Source organism: Mchenga conophoros, linkage group LG2 (assembly GCF_057382185.1).
Source record: "Mchenga conophoros isolate Kocher_MC1m ecotype Shallow Benthic linkage group LG2, M_conophoros_male_GT1.1, whole genome shotgun sequence".
Taxonomy (NCBI): Eukaryota; Metazoa; Chordata; class Actinopteri; order Cichliformes; family Cichlidae; genus Mchenga; species Mchenga conophoros.
The window spans coordinates 27968069-27985785 of record NC_140527.1 but is presented as its reverse complement, the minus strand read 5'-3'; the positions used below and the strand labels follow the sequence as shown (position 1 = coordinate 27985785).

Below are 17717 nucleotides of genomic sequence, written 5' to 3'. Positions count from 1 at the left end.
ACTTTTCTTGTCCATCTTGGTTTTAATTTTACACTCCAGTATGAACACAAATCCCCCAACTCGAGGATCGCCACAACATGACCTAACAAACCTACACCTTAGTTCACAGATTCACTTTGTCTAAGGTTTATTTCTGGGATTTCGTACAACCCAGGATTCAAATCATGAATAGATAATGGGCTTGGATTTACACCATTATGAATGAAATGTGCTCTATTTGGAAGCAGCGGGTCTCCCTCCCCTTTTGATGGGTTGTGTGTGAGACTTTAAATCAGCAAACTGTAAATTATAAAATTTAAATTGTTATTGATCCCTTTACTCCTGGTCCTAAAGTGTATATTTATTTTCTTACTTATCTTATATTTATTGTTTGTTTACTTGCACTGCTATAACTGGAGCCTCGTCATCTCGTCTCTCTATATTAAACTGGACTGTATGTAGCGGAGATGACAATACAGACAATACAGTTTACTTTGACTTCAGCACCGAGCAGGCCGCCCGTGTCGCCCGTATCAAAAACCGCTACTGTCTCTCACTGTCAATTTCAAAGGCCCTTCATCCTATCGCCAGATCTTCATTCTTCTTCATTTTATCTCCTACTGCCTCACTCTTTAATTCTTTAGGCAGTCAAAGCATAGCAGACAGCATGCTCAGAGAACAAAACACTGTGGGTGAAATTGAGCCTCAACATTTCACCTCTTGTCTGTCTTATTTTCGTTCCACTTCCTTCCCTTTCCTCTCTCTAATCAAACGGCCCACCTGCCTTTTAGTTCTTTTCGGAGGGGTGTCTCACTGCAGGGGATTTTATTTTTATTCCTCCCCTCTCTTCACCTCTCCTCTTCTCTCCAGAGTGTTGAGCTGTGATATATCATTCCCCTGGGCATTGGGGAGGCAGGTAGCCTTTTAAGGCTGTAGGTTCTTAGGGCTTGTTGATATAGTGATAGCCTGAAGAGATACTGAGCTTCTATTTATGTGTACCCTTTTTTTATGTGCATTTATTTTAATATATATGTGCATTTACTCTGTACCTTTGTGTGTGTAGATGCCTGGTTGTAAACTTCTCAGGAAGCAATTTTATGCACACTAAAAACACACGAAAGCTACACAGAACACAAACAGGTAACCTCCTAATTTCATGTAAATATATTTGCAAGAGGACCTTTCAAATAGTCTCCTTTGCCATTGTCCATCCCCTTGTTCCCACATGCACCTCTTCCTTCTCTCTCTCTCTCTCTTCCTCTCTCACTCTGCCTCAGCATCTCATCTCGGTGCCACCAGCAGCATTAACAGTGAGGCAGTAGGCAGACTCTTTTTCCCCCCACACACAGCACAGACAGGAGCCGGCACTGATGCGCAAATGCACAGAAACGCACACACTCACATGCACTGGAAGCAAACAGGAACCGGACAGAGACTCCAGCTGCAGCATGTCCACTGGCTGCAGTCAGACATGTAGGAGGAGGAGGTGCTCTGCTCGCTGTTCCATGTCCGTTTCAGTCCTCTAAGCACCTCCCATCCCCCCGCGTTCGCTCCCTGGCTCTGCGGTTGCTGAGGGGCTGGCTGGAATGACCCGGGAGAGCGGGAGACACAAGGAGATGCGCTAGATGGGGCTGCCGGCTGGGAGGACTCTCTGATCCTTGCTCCCTCCTCCTCTCCATGCCGACAGAGACAGCAGAGCTCTGATCTGTCCCACAGATGTATGCCCATATAGGAGGGCATGGCTGTGTAACGCGAGGGTCTTCAACAAGCACAGCTTGAGAGGAGGACCACCACAGAGACACCAGGTAAGAGGTGCACAGCTGGGGCTACTCTGTTGGATTTCCATCTATATTGATCTACGCAGATGTGAAGGAATCGGCAATGTGTCTGAGATATAGAATATGTCATTGGGTTTTTTTTTTCATCCTCATCAGTGCTCAACTGTTGGTTTGGTTATTTACTAAAGGTTTGTATCTGTTTTGTTTGTGTGTGCCTGCTGTGCTGCATGGCCATTGATTAGAAGGGAGATGGGTCTGTGGATGAGCACTGTGGCAGCATAATAATGGAATATGTCTCCTGGAGGACATGGTCTGATATCCATCTGAGGAATGTCAGTGGGAATGAAGAGGAAACAACAGAGAGGTAGCAGGAACGGGGAAGAAAAAGCAAAACAGAACAAGTGATTGAAAGTCCATGACATTTCGTATAATTTATATGACTGTCATATACTGTGGGCTTGTGCTGCTTTGGGGCTGGGAGGGGGGACCATTTTGCTTTGTTTGTTTTTTTTCTCCTACTGCTTCATTTGTAATTCATATATTCATCCCACACTCCACATTTGGACAGTTTTTCAATTACAGTCTAAACTAAAGGCTGTAATTCACAGTGTGGCAGGGTAGCTGAAAGTGCTCATGTTGAAGAAATGACGCAAAAATGCCACATAGGACTTTGAAGAAATGATGCCGACTTGCAGAGCGGGACTGGCCCCTGGGTACGAGTATGGCACAGATGAGGGTAGAAGTTTGGGTATGAACACAGGAAGAGCGATGAAACTGCAACAAACACATGTTGAAGCCGTGTGAGGTTAACACAGAGGATGCAAGTGAAACTGAACAATCACAACTATTAATACGAAAGATGAAATGGTGGTGGCATCCCCTGCAGACCAGGGAAAAGGTCAGTTTACAACCTCTGCTAATGAAGGATCTTTCCCCTGAACTCACCTCTAACACTCATTACAGGACTTTAAAATGGTTACAATGCCTTTATTTTTGTGTGTATATCAAAGACCAGGGGGCAGCAACAGCCTCAAAGTGCATTTCAAAGATTGGCTCTGGGTGAATGTGCTTATGCAGAGGTGCCTGTGGCTGACAGAGATGAGCTGTCCGGTACCGTTGCATGGAGCATACATCACTGAACGCAGGGCCATGGACCCAGGAGGAATCAACAGAAAGAAATCCATTACTTAGATGACCAGGCATCTCTGATCTCATCATTTGACTAGGCAGGCTATAGAGACAGTGGGAAGGAGCAAATAGAGAGAATGAGAGCATTGAGGGAAGCCAGTCAGATGTGGAGAGAACACTTGCTTCAACGCCATGATTAATTCTAGAGGCAGTACATTCAACATGTGCCAAGAAATATCAATATTTTCCATTATGCGGCGTGTTTAAGAATGGACGGTGGCTGATTTAAAGGTTGTTTTTAAAAGCCATACTGCAACATCCATCTAAATGCCACTCAGCTCACTCAGTCTGGTTAGACTGGGGTTTGATAGAGTGGATGTCTGAGGTTGATTAGGTGTGCTTTTGCGGAAAATATATGCGTAGGTTGATTGTACGGCAGTAAACAAGAAACACTGGTGTAGACCATAGTTTATCAGGTAAATTTTACTTCAGAAAAAACATTTTTTATGAATTTATAAAACATGATTTGAAGCCACATTAAAGCCCAGTAATATTTTATATGATCTTGTTGTACATTGCGCTTTCAGATGCAGCTGCTATGTCATCTTATCTGCCAAGTTCTGCTTAGTCATTAGAGGAAGCAATACAGCCCCAAGGTTATCGACTACAGCAAATTAACAAAACTTGCGATGCAGCCATTGCCCAAGTGCACAAACTTATCAACCTCTCATAATATGGCTCATTGAGAGATCCCCAGTAAGAGGCCCACCACTGACAAATACACAGCCTGGACATGCTTTCAAAATCCAATCAGCTTCATGTAAGGAGAACTAGCTGGCACAGGCTGGCAGTTCTGAAGAGGCACATAAAAGCACAGTTAACAGACTTGGCACTAGATAAAACCTACCGATTACACCAATTACAGTAGAGGGCATTTAAATGAGTGGAAACAACATGCATTATTTCAGTCTCATGAACATTTTACCCTGATAGTTGAGCACAAGTGGATAGCTCTGTTGCAAGACACGTGGGCACTCCAGAGATGCACATGAATAGGCACACTTGCACCAGCTGCTTTGATTTTAAATCTAAGCAGTGATGCCTATCTACAGTCTTGTCAGGCACAATGATTTCTGTCCAGTTTTCAAAGCTCTGCAGGACTTCAAAGCAACAATGTAGAGTGGAATTAAAGGATAAGGGTAGGGATGTTTTATATTTTTATTGCAATCAAATGTGGTTTAAAAAATGAATGACATGGTACAGCGGGTATTCCAGAGATCAAAAATATGGAGCTATTACAGTCTTGTTGAGATAAACTATCCCTGTCTTTCCTGTTATGTTGGGATGTGCCGATCACTACCACTGAATTGATTTTATTGACATCCAGCTGCAATATCAACCATCAGGGCAAGTTTAGGTCTCTAAACTCACCAAAATAGCTCTGACCAGTTGAGACATCATCGACCGAGATGCTGAGGGTATGCCATCTGTGGGTAACTTGTGGGGTCTCTGTGGACTGGACTTGTTCCAGCCTGTATCCTGCTGATGCTTCATCAGATTGGAAGTGGGGAGTCTGCAGACTAGGTGAAGGCCTTAGGCTGTTTATCATGTACAAGCCATTTCTGAGCAGTTTTTGTGCATTGCCCTGCTGGGGGTGGCTGATGCCATTGGGAATACTGTTGCCACGGGTGGTGTGCTTGATCCGCAACAATGTTGCAGGTGGGTGGTATCTATCTATCTATCTATCTATCTATCTATCTATCTATCTATCTATCTATCTATCTATCTATCTATCTATCTATCTATCTATCTATCTATCTATCTATCTATCTATCTATCTATCTATCTATCTATCATGTTCTGTTACTGTCACCCTTGACAACCAGCTGTTCTGTTCTGGTGCTGTATCTCAGGGCCAGTTTGGCCAAGCTGGAGGCCTCAGACGCACACACGACAGAAAAACGTTAATAAACTGGCAATGTTACTGTGGTAATAAATATCTGAGTAACAACATGCATATTAATTGGTCTTTTGTGCCAGCAGATTTCTGAGAATCATGCTATTGCTTTGCAGAAGAGCAGTGCAGTGTGAAGTCATTGCTTAACTTGGCCAGGATCCCAAACTATCAATTGGGAAAAGGAAGCATGTGCAGCATACATAAAAATAAAGCAGACTTTGAACGCTGGATTATAATATGTCTGTGTCCTTACGGTCAGCCATCCACCTCAGAACCATGCTTCTCTTAACCTGTGGACTCACTATTAACCTGCTTTCAAACCACCACAGTTTTTTATTGGTTGGGATACATTACTTCGAGTACCCGTCTAATGAGACATGAAGATTATCCAGCAAGTCCAGTTTGAGAAAAACATCCCTGGGTGTGAAGGCCTATTAGATGCCAAAACACAGAATTTTTACACCTCTGGAAAGTTGTCACAGTGATGGTGATAAAAATGTCTTCCATCAAAACACTTGGTAACTAAAGCGTAAAGCAAAATGTTGCTTTAGAAAGTCAATCATAGCCCAACAGGCAATTTGCACAAAAGTGAAAACTCTTTTGGGAGGTCTATGCTGCACAAACACTGAAGCTCCATCCACACTGGCACTGGTGATCAGAGGACCTAGAAAGTCAGTGACACTGGGTGACTTCAAGTAACTACAGGTGAAATAACCAAGACAGATACAAAGTGGGCAGATCCTTAACCTTTCCCAACTTTAGAGTGAGGACTTGAAGTGCCTATAAACAAGAATGCAGGCTATTGTTGATTGACACATTACCTGGTAGTAAATATATTAGAGGGCTATCTACAGTAGGCGTACCAAAGCTTGCAATGCCTGGAAAAGTGACCAGCTGTCAGCTTCAAAGCCATATGTGTGGAAGCAGCTTAAGAAAAAACTTTCTGTGGTAGAAGACATACTGTATTCTGTAAATAAGCTTGAGTATATCTTTGTTAAATGCATATTCATCAATGTGGGAGGAAGAAGGGCAATTTTAACCATTTGTCAGTAAAAAAAAAAATACACAGATTCAATGTATGCAAGTTAGAATTTATGCATTTAAACAACGCCTCCTTGTGCAAGCTGTAGTTGCAACCTACAAAACCCACTCTTGTTTTTGTTTACAATTAAGCAACATAAGTGGGCATGCAAACTGATGAGTGCATGTTTGATATGTGAAAGGTTTGAGTGGAATTTAACTCTTAACCCTGTGGTTCAACTTAACTAAGGAGGGAGTGAAAATAAACGATAGCAAGTAAAAACATTTTTAAAAAGTCTCGTACTCCAAGCTCCGAGTCACCTCTCCCGCACCCTAATGTATCCTTTAATGGGGTCATTTCAGATAGCAGAAATAAATGACGCCATTTAGTCGGAGAACTTGTTGGGTCTATAACAATAAGAAGCTTTTAGATCCCTTTTGCTGACTGTGTGAAACAGGAAATGAGCAGTTGTATATCTTGTTAAAATTGTGTTTTTTGCTGAGTCACCCATCCACCTCAACCCTCCATCCCCATGCTCTGGCTTTGCAGCTGTACAACAATGGCACCTTATTTCCTCCTTTGCTCCCGTCATAATTACCACAACCATCTCTGGGCTCAGTCACTTGAACATGACCATATGTCATTTTGTGGCACTTCTGAAATGACTAATTTCATTTTGTCGTTGTAATTCACTCTGACCTCGCCCTTCATTTTGTACATTTTGAAGCCAAACATACCGCATTACTTTTACCGTTAGCATACGGTGTGGAAAATAACATATAAAAAAATTAACATATAAACTGAAGGAATTAACTCTAACTCTGAATGCAAGAGCTTTCAAGCCAGAAATGGAGGATTCAAATCTGTAGCACTGTACCAGCAGTATGCTGAATATGCTCAGGGTCATGAATCATCATTGGAGATATGTGCAGCCTTTGAGAACATTTGCATTCTCTCAAACATAATATAATTTTGCATCCTTTACACACACATATACACATTCGCACAAGTCAAAATATAATCATCATTGGTAGGATCGTGTTGAAGATTTTTTCTTGTTGTTGCAGTTGTTGTTTTGCAGGATACAAACATAGCCAGGGGCCATAAAGTTAATTACTTTTTTAACTGTGGCGTCACGTTCCTTTTTCTGTCACCATAGCATGCCAAAGGCAGCATTAAAATATCCATAGCATTTCATGGTTGGGCCTCACAAATTTCCCATCTAGTCCACTCTCTGTGTCTCTGTGTCTTCCTGCAGGTTTTACAAAGAAAACAGATGACTGCAGTGTTTCTTGCAGGTTTGCTTTTTCAGAGGTTTTCATTTTTTAGCGGGCAGAAAAACAAGGATTTTAAGTTTGCTACATTTGTTTACTATAAAAAACTCGATTCTGCAAGTGAGGTCACTTTTAGAAAATTAGCCATGTTGTGAGCAGAGGGAAGGTGGCGATATGGCCACTGAGGAACAGAGATGGGCAGTTACTGAAATCCGATTACTTTTTTCAAGTAAGGGATTACTATTGCAAAAACGGTAATTAGATTACTGTTACTTTCCCGTAGGAACGCTGCGTTACTGCGATTTTTTTGCGAGAATGTCTCATGACAGTGACGTAAGCGAGTGCGACGTTCGTGACAACAGCTGTGTGCAGATCAACAATGGATAATATATCGAGTGCAGGAGAGAGTATGAGCGTGCAGCGTTTAAAGCGTGGAAGTACTGACCTTACTTTGAGTTTGATTCCATAAAAAGTGACAAAAACATTAGTGTCTGTTGTGCGTGGGAAGAAAACTTCTTTTTACAGCGAAAAAAAACCCCTAAACTTCCGAGCTACAACGTAATGGGAAATTCACAGAGAAACTCGTGGATTCTTCAACTGACCGCTGCGGCACACCTGCACCAGGGCAAACCCCCGCCTACCCTACTCCTGCTTTAAAGGTGAAAATAGACAAACAGGACCGCTAGTCTTTGATGTTATTTATTTTCTGCTGTGTTTTACTTGCATCTATTTGAAAGACTGAGTGTAAACACAAAAAAATATTTTATTTTATGTGCTGGAATGTGCAGAAAATTTAAATGTTAAACAAATTTCTTCCAGTCAGAAAATGTTGCATATAATTACATTTTTGCTTGATGCATAAAGTTAAAAGGTTAAAACTAATAAAACAAGTTTTAAAAAGAGACTTTTCCATTTGATTACATTTTGTATGATGGATTATGGAGAAAAAGTAGAATTGGGCTGAAAGATCTATCGCTTTATCACCTATTCAGGTTGTAAATCGTGTTTTTAAAAAGTAACTAAGTAACTAAGTAATTAATTACTTTTGAAAATAAGTAATCAGTAAAGTAATGGGATTACTTTTTGGCGAAGTAATCAGTAATTAGTTGCTGATTACTTTTTTCAATTAACTTGACCAACACTGCTGAGGAATGAGCGGATCATTGAGGGAGCCTAAACTGAAGAGCCATCAGGGCCTTTTTTTTATCATCATCTACAGTCCATGCCACATGTGTAGAAAACAGAAGTATTTACTCAATATTTCAAAAGGATTTAATGGATTTTACTGATGCTGTCCCTGCGTCTCTCTTTCAACCCCATCTCCCACCTCTCCCACTTCTCAGGTCCTGTTGTGTTGTTCCTTTCTATTCATGAAATCTTGTTTATACTTGCGTCTACACTGTCGAAATACTAGAAAACACGTGGAACAACAATGTTGATTATGCAAGCTTCAAATGGCTGCAGTTTTACATTTTTTAATTTGTAAAAGAGCTGATCTGCACAAGCAAAGGTTGAAACATTTTCATGAATATTCTTAAGTAAGTAAAACAAAAAATCTAACTATTATCTAAACCTTTACTGTAAGCACTAAAACTGTCATAATGCATGTTTTCACAGTCACTGAAATGTGTATTATACACAGTGCTGTGCAAAAAGTCTTCAACCACCCCTCATTTCTTTACATCTTGCTCAGTAGGAGCCATGCTTTTTTCTCATTTTTATACTAGTCTTGCATAATACCTTCCTGGCATTTGGACGTTTTTTTTCCTTTTTTAAAAATGTTTTTCTTTAGTCTTTGTTTTTTCAATTTATTTCATGTTTTCTTTTGTTCGTATATGACGCAGTGTCATATCTGCCCATACAGTAACAGACAACTTGGCAAATCATCAACTATAAATTGTATCTTTAGACACTAGCAGCATGACACAAAAGCACATCTTTTGTTCCCATTTCATGAGTGGAATCTAAAATGATATTCTTAAGAAACAGGAAAGAATTCAGCAAAAGACCTGACAGAGTTACATCTGGCCATTGTACTCCTTACTAACAATGAGAAAAGGGCTCAGTGGCTGTCAAGAAGTCCTTCTTAAAGAAGGGAAACACCGAGCAGGTGAACAGGTGTTAGTGGCAACAGGTCTTACGGACTGATAAATCCAGCTTTGAACTTTCTGGTTTAAATCATTGTCACAGCAGAGGTCAGGAGAGCAGTACAACAGCAGCTGTTGTAAAACACGGTGGCGGCTCTGTCATGGTTTGGGGCCATATTTCAGCCAGTGGTGTTGGAGATCTTGTCAAAATTAGTGGAATTAGAAAGCAGAAAAGTACCTTTAGATTTTGACCCACCATGCAATACCATCTGAAAGCATCTGATTGGAAACAAAGCCATTTTTCAGCATGGCAATGAACCCATACACACCACCAATGATGTAAAACAACAGAAAAGCACACAGAGGAATGCCTCTCCTCTTCTCTCCTCCCAAAGTGTGCGATCATCATCTTGTCAGAGGACAAAACAAAAGCAAACATCTAACATACAAAAAAAGAGGTTTGAATGTCCTTGAAGAAGCCCAGAGAACTTTGTTTGAACACTACTTACAGAAATTATAAGTTTTCCTAAGAGTGTTGCTATGTTGAAGAGTAAAGGTGGTCATACCAAATATTGACGTTGAAGCTTGGAATTGTATAAACTCTGCTTTTCCCTTCTATACTGTATTTCCACGTAAGAGTGCACGTGTTTGAATAAATTGGAAATGACCATTTTCCTAACAAAATATCAAGAAATGAGTGAAGTTTTTTTGTATTATTTGAATAGAGGAATTACTCTTTTTTTCATATAATTTGAGTAAGTGACAGAAGTTGGATCAATATATTTTATTTAAATGAAAAAAAGTATGTGGCGTCACAGATGATGGATGGTGCTCGTTTTTCACTGCTGAGATCTAAAACTGCTAGAAAGTACATTTTGACAGCACATTTCCAGCATTCTTAGATGAGGTTTTAAATAAATACTACAAATGCATGAACAGCTTTTCACTTCCACAGACAGCAACTTGAGCCCTGCCCCACTTTATGCATAGTTCAAGCCTCGAGAAGCCTCTTCTGGTATTTTAATTGTCCCACAGGTAGAAACACTGGGTTGCTAATCATGATCGTCTCCAAATGTGGGGCATTTCCTAACAAGCTGCCTGAAAAGAACTGCGTCACTCTTAAACCAGATATAGCTCTGTGAAGTGGAACCTTCACATCAGCAGAGAGTGCAGCTCTCCAAGATTTTTCTAAATCACAGCCTGCAGTGGACCTGCTGCCTCTTTCACAAAGCACCACTTTTAATAAATCTCTAGGTCTTGAGAAAAGCGCAAGATTTCCACGTCTGCTGCCATTGCTGCAAATTGGAAGCCTTACAGTTGCTCGTAAGATGGAGATTTGAGATCAGGAGATCGCACAGACACAGGATCCGTTATATAAACAACAAAAAGATGATCAGGGGGGTCTCACAGCTCATAGTTGTTTTATTTTTAACACTGCAACCACTTGTTTATTGACAAAATTGAACCATTTATGTAAAAGAGTACAACAGATCATCAAATCACTGATTTAGTGCAGAACTAGAAATTGCATGTTGCTGTTCTCTGGCTGGACTGCACGCCAATAAAAAAAAAAATCCACCTCATAACAGTCACAAAATGGAGGCCAGTATGCTAGCGTGTGAGCAAAGGATTTTTTATAATTCTCCCCAACCATCCAGAAATGATTTGTTTCTCATTCTACACAGTGATGCAGGATTTCCCACCGTGATTACAGACAAGCTTGAAGTAATCAGTCAAGTCAAGAAGCAGAAAGAAAAGAAAGAAAGGAGAACCAAACATAACACCGGAGTATTCAGCTGCATACAAAACTGCATTTTGTTAGAGGAAGCCTGTGCTAACTGTACTGCTGCTCCATTTGAGATCACAGAAGATTACTTTTCACATTTGCATTTTTTTTTCTTGCATCTGCTGTTTCACAGTCGTTTGTAGCGAAAACTGTGTTTGACCCCAACCTCACCACTGTGTTCTGACAATATTGTGCCGCTGAGCTAGCTTCTTCTTCTTTTGGCAGTGCAGTAATGCTTACAAACCACACAGAGTAAGCCTGGCGTTACCAACAGGTGTGTGATCTGTGGCGCAAAGTCAAACGTCATTTTTAACCCGTGTTGGACTATCGGGGTTGCCCATCGTCTCGCTGTCTGTTTAGGGAGCCTCAGAATTGTGCCTCTGCTTTTTTGTAGTTGACATGGCTCTTGATGTCTTGTTCTCTTGAAGTCCGCATGCAAAGTTGATGCGTTGTAATGTAACGTCTCTGCGGATGAATCTGTGGAAACACAAATAACACCCACTCTTGCTCACTGCTGGATTAATTGATTGATTCAATTTATGTCTCTCCGACTCGAGCGGACTCGGAGACTTGGAAACTTTGTTAATCAGCAGCATCTCGATCTGAGGTCATCGTATCTCAGGATTTTGTTCACAAGTAAAGATAAGATGAAGCGAGGCGGACCAGCAGGTGGTTTGTCAGTACAGCTGAGCAAATAAGGAAGTGGAGATGGAAGATGAACACTAGCATCCCCAGGCTTCTACCTTTCTACCTATAAAACCCGGAGAGCAGTCAAATGGTGGAAGTGGAAGCTAAATTGGCTAGTCATTCATATGTATATTAGGCTGTTAAGTAGGAATTCTGGAGGGAGGGGAGTGGGGGTGTGTGATTGAGGGGGTGGGGGAGCTGCTAAAAGCTGTGAACTTCCTTTTGTGTTTCATCTTGATGCATTCTCAATCATCCAGGGAAATAAATCTCCAAAAGTCACCAACTTGGAGTGTTTCAGTTTGCCGTCTTAGGGAGAAATCAACACACATGGGTGTATTTCCTTTGTTGCTGAGATTTATTGATAAAAACAGTACAAAAAAACCAACCATTTGTACACATATTTACAAATAATAATAAAAAGTGAGTGAGTACATTTCAACATTATACCAGTGGTCTGATTGATGCCACAATGGAGCAAATCGAGCAACCGGACCTCCTCTCCAAGGAAAGAAAATTCATCGCCCTGAAGAATCCTCTGGTGTACGGACCTCCTCTCCAAGGAAAGAAAATGCAGAGAAGACTCACCACTCAGCAGGCCTTGGAAATGATCCTGACGGAAGTCGACCCTTGTGACTCGGATGGAGAAGACCTAGCAGTTCAGCCGGATTCGGACTCAGAGCTGTCTGATCAGTCTTCCGGTTAGTTTCATTTCATGTTATTTCCTTTTTCATTTCAAACAAGTAAGTGGATGTAGTTAGTAAGTAAGATATTTCAGACATTATTCTGATACAGAGGAGGAGATACTGGAATTATAATTAGTATCTATGCATGCATTTGTGATTTTGTTTGACCTTCCCATTTTGCTCACAATTTGAATTTGTTCACACTGCAGATGAGGAGACTGCTTCTCCACCGAAAAAGAGACCTTGTTTGGGGACTGAGACAGCGAAAGATGGCACAGTGTGGCGTGAAGAACATGTGGGGACCTGTCTCCCTTTCACCCCAATAGAAGCGTACGCTGCAGATGGAGAGCCAACGGCTAAGGCCAGGAGAAGTATCTCGAGTCGCCTTCAGAGCTTCCTGTGTTTTGTCACTCTTGACATGCTTCGTAGCATTCAAGAATGGACTATTCAACATGCACAGCAAACGGAGCATGTTCATTGGTTCATGGACCTCCCTGAACTAATGGCATTTATTGCAATTGTGATCTTGCGGGGGGTTTGCAGGCTTCCATCTGTAAATGACTGCTGGTCAGCAAACCTGGGAAACCCACAGATAATTGGAATTATGGCACGAAACCGCTTCCAAAACATCATGCAACACCTACGCTTTGATGACAAGTCCACCCGCTGTGATCGAGCAAAGACTGACAAGTTTGCTGCAATTTCCAGTGTGTGGGGATCATTTGTCACCAACTGCATCACGTGCTACAACCCTGGTCTACATATCACCATTGATGAACAGCTTTTCCCATCAAAGACTCGGTGCTGTTTCCTGCAGTATATTGCAAGTAAACCTGACAAGTTTGGGATCAAGTTTTGGGTGGCTTGCGACCTAAAATCCAAGTACATTTGCAATGTCTTCCCATATCTTGGCAAGGACCCCAGTCGTCCCACTGGGGAGAGACTTTCTGAAAATGTAGTAATGAGGCTGATGGAACCATTCGTAGACAAGGGCAGAAATGTTACCACGGACAATTTTTTCACATCGCTTTCACTGGCACAAAAACTTCTTAGACGGAAAACCACCATCCTCGGCACAGTCAACAGGATTCGCAGGGAAATTCCTCAATCCACTAGACAGACAGATCGCAATGTATTCACCACTCAGGTATGTTGCAGGTCTTTTGTGGTTCTATGTTTATGTGTTTCATTGTGTGTAAAAGGGCTATGAAAATAACAATTTATCTTATTTCTTAGGTGTTTTCAACCTCTGCTGCCACGCTGACGGCGTATGCGGCCAAACGGAAGAAGACAGTCTATATTCTTAGCAGCATGCACAGCGTGGTTCAGACTGATAACACCACCAAAAGGAAGCCAAACACTGTCACCCTTTACAACAAAACAAAGTGTGGCGTGGATGTGATGGACCAGATGGTTCGGGAGTACACTGTCCGCAAAGGAACACGGCGCTGGCCAGTCGCCGTGTTTTATAACATGATTGACATGGCAGCACTGAATGCACATGTGCTGTATCAAGCATGCACCGGGACGAAGGAAAGACGGGTGGACTTCCTGGTGGCGCTTGCAACAGAGTTGGCTCACTCTCATGTAGCTGCGAAGAAGGCAAGAAAAGATCAGTTGCTTCGGGCAGAACCCTCCACACCGAGCCCTGGAAAAAGAGCCACGTGTCAGGTCAAACACAGATGCAAGAAAAATCAGGCCACTGTGCGATGTGTTCACTGCTACAGGTACACATGTGGTAAATGCAGACGACAGATACCGTGGCAGTGCCAGGATTGTGAGTGATTGCTGAAAATGTTGAAATGTACTCACTCACTTTTTATCATTATTTGTAAATATGTGTACAAATGGTTGGTTTTTTGTACTGTTTTCATCAATAAATGTCAGCAACAAAGGACATACAAAGGACATGTGTTGATTTCTCCCTAAGATGGCAAACTGAAACACTCCACTCCCCCACCCCCTCAATCACTCACCCCCACTCCCCTCCCTCCAGAATTCCTAGGTAACGACCTAATATACATATGAATGACTCCAGCATTTGACTGACTGCTCTCCGGCTTTTAAAGGTAGAAACGCAAAATGATGACTCCGCGGGGGTCTAAGTGTGAAGCAGTTGGTTTAGATTTCTTATGAGCATGAGTAGTGAAAGAAACAGTGAGAGGTTAGAGGAGCCAGCTGCATTTGAGGTTATATAATCTCATCTGAGCTGTGAACACCTCTGGAGCCCACAGATGGAACTAGAAGGACACCTGAAATATTACTTAACCTGCTGCAACCACAACCTAACTTTGGTTAGATGTAAAATGGATGGATGGATGTTATCTGTTTTGATTGTAGTGGTACAGATAAAATGCTGAAAAGCTCCTCTTACTGTTCCAATCACATTACACCTACTGCAAACAAAACACTGTTCCCTATCAAGAAAATATCTAATGAGCGGTTAAAACTAAGAGAATCTCTCCTGATACTTGCGATTTGTTGGAGTAAACATTTCTGAGGATTCATCTCAATCTTCTGTTATTGTCTTTCTGTGGAGATTTGCGAGGTTCTTTGAAGTGTGTTCTGCTCCCTCCCTGAAGCGGTGCAAGCCAAAGATAAAACCTTTCCTCATAATACAGGGATTCACTTCAAAGGTCTGAAAATGAAACACTTTGACATACTATCAGTGCTCACAGGTGTGTGTGTGTGTGTGTGTGTGTGTGTGTGTGTGTGTGTGTGTGTGTGTGTGTGTGTAGGTAAGTTTGCATGTGTACATTACCAAGATTTCAAATTATTCCTTAAAAGTTCACACTGGAAAAAAAATCAATTTTTATATTTTACAGGAACTAATTTTATGGAAGCCTTATCTGAAATATTGCAAACTGCTAGAGTGTGCAGTGTAACAGATAAAGTATAGATAAAGTCAAGATAGAAAGGCTATTCTTAATGTGCCTATTATTTCCAATGCATGCATGCTAGGTTAATTGGCAATTCTTAATTGGTCATAGGTGTGGATGTTAGTGTAGCTTTTTGTCAGCCCTGTGATAGACTAGCAACCTTTCCACGCACTTCACAGCTCGTTAAATACAATAATTAGCAACATTTCTTCAGATAAGTTAGCAGAAAATCTGATCCAGTTCCAAATTTTTGATAACCACAGTTTGACAGGATTGTAATTTAACTGCCTTTTTCCATGTTTATAATTCTTTAAATCAGTTGTAGAAAAAGATAACGTGCCTCTCCTTCTCAGATATTACATTGCACCTAATAATGCCATATTCGTTCTCTGCAAACATGTATGTATTCGTAGGTAATCCATTAACGTGCAGAGAAAGCAACAATGTGCATTTAATATTCTGCTAACGTAGTCACGGCAGGCAGGCGGTGTAATTCCCCTGTAGATCATGATGCTTTCTTGCATAAAGCCCTGCTAGATTCTGCTGTCAACACAGCATGTCTATGTACAAACATGAGCTACGGCTCCAACAAAAAGCTCAGATTTGTACTTGGACGCTACTATGTCAGATTCTGTTTGAATCAGACTGATTGCTTGTGTAACTGAATAGTTCTGAAAAGCACACAGACAGGGTTTATTTTCATCTGCAGACTGTTTCGGGGGTTGTAGCTTTCAGCCCACAGGGCTGTTAGCATGCACACTACATCCTGCGTGTGTGCATGATCGAATGTGTGCACTCATGCGTGAGTACGCACAGCTACAGCAGCCCACGAGGAGTTATTACTGTAAGAGAGTCTCTTCCAAACACCCCACACCGCTTCTGCACATACAGATGTGCAGACACGCACACACAAACATAAAGACTTTCACAAAAGCTGCAGTGACAACAAGGTTGTGCGAGGGTACATTCATTCTCTTCAGAAAAGACTAATTTAAAATTTTAATGGGTTCAGACTCTTTAAGGAAAATAGAGAAGTGGCTTTACTGAATAAGCAGCCATCCTTCCAACATCTAAATTTCTACAACCCTGAGGGAGAGATGCAGCCCAATATGAACTTTTAATGTAATTTGGCATACTAAATGTGTTATTATGCAGAACATGTTCTCACATAAATATCACCCTGCCAAGAATTAATGACTCAGCAACGAACGTCAGCGTTGAATTTATTTGTCTTCACAGAACATATTTAAACAAGTCAGTCAATGGTATCACACAAAAGTCTTAAGACACCTCCGCATTTCTTTATAGTTTGCTGGAAAATGGGAAATATGCACAGAAACTGTTCCATCGTGTGTTTTTCTATCCAGATTTGCTTTTACTGCGCTGGCAGTGTGTTTCGGGGTCATTGTCATGCTGGAAAACAAAGTTGTTGCCAATCAAACACTTTGCAGATGGTATTGCATGAGGGATCCAAATCCGATGGTAGTTATTTATGTTCATAATTCCATCAATTTTGACAAAATCCCCAATGCCACCATCAAAGCACCTCCATAAACCATCACAGAACCTCCACCATGTCTTAAAAACGGCCTGTTTCTTAAGAACATGGCTTTCAGATACTGTTCATCTGCCCTATATATCTACTGTAGGCCTTCTTTGTCTTTCCTTTTTTGTCTTCCACGTGTCAAGGATAACGTTTTTGAGTATAGCTAATAGTTCTTGTTAACTTGCTACTATTTTATGCCTTTCAAACTGTGTTATCTTTGACATTTTTCATAGATTTGACTAAAGAACACATTTTGTGTTTTATAATAGCTTGTTAGTAACAAGGTGCCTAAAGATGCAATTTAAATTTGTTCTTGGTAAGTTGTCTCTTATGTGTAGATGCAACATTGATTGATCCCTTGAGTTAGATGTCTTTCTTATGTTTAAATATGCTTAAACTTTATAAGACCTGCTTCCACTGATTTTCAGTCCAGTTCTTTTGATTTTGTTTTTTTTGCCATACCTCAGTCCTTTCTTCCTGTTTCCCTTCCTTGTGAACAGTTTCTTGACAGCCATCCTTCCACTGAGACCATTTCTATTGAGGCTTCACTGAACAGAAGAATCAACTGAAGGGCCAGATGTGCCTCTCAGGTCCTGTGTCAGGTCTTTGCTTTGTTTTCCCCCCCATTTCTTAAGGACATGACTTTCAGATACTGTTTGTCTGCTGTAGATTTTATTAGGCCTGCCATTTTTTCCTCAGTATAGTATTCAGAACATATTTTGAGCTAATAGCCCTTTGGGAATCATATTGTTGACTGCCAAGCTGTGTTCAACTGAGGAAATGTGAACAAATGATGTGTTTTTGTGACAAAAATACCATTTAAAATTGATTCTTTGCTAAATTTTCTGTTATGTGTAGATGAAACGCTAACTAATCCCTTGAGTTAGGTGCTCGTTTTAGCCTTGAATGAGT

The 17717-nt window shown here is 41.1% G+C and overlaps 1 protein-coding gene across 4 annotated transcripts in view; it reads left to right on the top strand.

The window, feature by feature from the left end:
* Nucleotides 1-1301: 1301 nt before the first annotated feature.
* frmpd3 (FERM and PDZ domain containing 3) overlaps nucleotides 1302-17717 on the top strand; it is a 99471-nt gene continuing 83055 nt past the window's right edge. For all 4 annotated transcript variants that reach the window (XM_085291784.1, XM_085291776.1, XM_085291802.1 and 1 more), the window contains exon 1: nucleotides 1302-1784. The gene's annotated coding sequence lies outside the window, so the exon portion shown is untranslated. The remainder of the gene's footprint in view (nucleotides 1785-17717) is intronic.